Here is a 1,588-nt window from a genome sequence, read left to right on the forward strand (position 1 = left end):
ACTCTTGACGTCCTTGCAGGGATGAGCTGAAGGAGAGTAAAATCCAGGTTTGGGTTGACCTGGTGTGTTGCTAGTTTTGTGACTCTGATGTTTGTATTAGTGCCATTTGGAAAGAGAACAGAAAATCCTTGGAGCAGCACAGTGTAGCAGAGCAGGTTTTGTTTCACTCTGGAATTAAGAGAGAAAATTATTATATGAAATGTTTACAAAGGGAAAATCACCTATAGTTCAGAGGCTCCATAGCTCAGGGGTTAGAGCACTGGTCTAGTAAACCAGGGGTCGTGAGTTCAAATCTCACTGGAGCCTTGGGGGGTTTCTGTTCCCCCAACAAAGACCAAAAGCTTTATCATTCTGTTTTTTCCAAAATGTTGCTTGTTCATTTTTTGGAGCATCCACCCTAGCCTAGGTGAAATACAAACATCGATAGCAGCTATACCAAATAACAGGCAATGAGAAGCAGAGAAAAATAGCAATGCTCAGAGTTAAACCCTCAAAAGAGTACCTCAAAATGTTTTTAAAGTATAGCAATCAGAGCTAGGAAATACCTAATAATGGGATTTAAAGCCTGCTGAACCCCACAGACATTGTGAAGCTCATTGATGAACGAATCTGAAATGGCTGCTAGATATTTACAGTCAGATCTGGTTCATCTCTTCATACTTCGGCAGGACAATCAAATTATGTCTCCAGAGCTCAGTAATTACTGAGCTGGCCGAAAAAATTATAAATACGGTTTGTGGAGCAATAGTAACATTGGTCTTCAGAGTTCTGCTGGAGGGGGCTGGAAAGTTATCATTTTTAAGAAAAAAGAAAAAGCTAGGAATTAACCTATTTTGCATCTTGACTTCAATGAATTGCAGTCCAGATTTATGCGATTTCATACTCTGCCTTTGCACATTTCCCAATTCTTTGCTCATTTTCAAATAGACAAATCATTTTGTTCCATCAAAATGATCCAAACCAGTGATGTAAAAGGACATTTCTAAATTTGAAAAGGGCCTTTTCCATTTGAGGGAAAGAAGGCTCAAAAGCCTGAAATATCTTTGTCTTGTGGAGGTGGACACTGGGTGCCAGGAGGGACATGGCACTTTGGTCACCACTCTTCAGCCTGTTTCCTTACAGCTCTGTTTTCCTAAAACAGCAAGCACACTACAGCTTTGGTAGGTTGATGTGTTTTCTCCACATGAGAAGTGACCTGCAGGAATTTCCTAGCTTTACTCTGTATATATCACAGTAAGGCTAAAGAAACAGAAGTCTACAGGGTTCCCATTAATCTGCAACCTAATAAACTAGCACAAGTTATTGTTATTGTAACCCAAGATACTGGAAAATGGACAGATGTGTTTTACTAAAAGTGAATTTGTTTCTAGACTGTTGTGGCTATACATCTATTTACCCTGTCCCTCATTCCAGCTTATCACTTTATTTTGCTTTCATAGGACACTGCGAGCAACATCCAAAAAGATCTTTGTGGTTCAAGTTCACTTTTGCGATCAGGCTCGTGGTTTCAGCTTAGCTGAGCCTGGTAGTGATGGAAATGATCCTTTGAAAAATTAATGTCTTTCATCTCTATGCAAAAATGACAAAT

General features: G+C 39.5%; 1 non-coding gene across 1 annotated transcript; it reads left to right on the forward strand.

The window, feature by feature from the left end:
• Positions 1–233: 233 nt before the first annotated feature.
• Positions 234–306, forward strand: TRNAT-AGU (transfer RNA threonine (anticodon AGU)). Its single transcript has one exon. It is a non-coding gene; the product is annotated as a tRNA-Thr (tRNA).
• The last annotated feature ends 1,282 nt before the right edge of the window (positions 307–1,588 follow it).

This window comes from Nipponia nippon, unplaced genomic scaffold (assembly GCF_047370975.1).
Source record: "Nipponia nippon isolate SJK-2023a ecotype South Korea unplaced genomic scaffold, ASM4737097v1 scaffold_16, whole genome shotgun sequence".
Lineage (NCBI taxonomy): Eukaryota > Metazoa > Chordata > Aves > Pelecaniformes > Threskiornithidae > Nipponia > Nipponia nippon.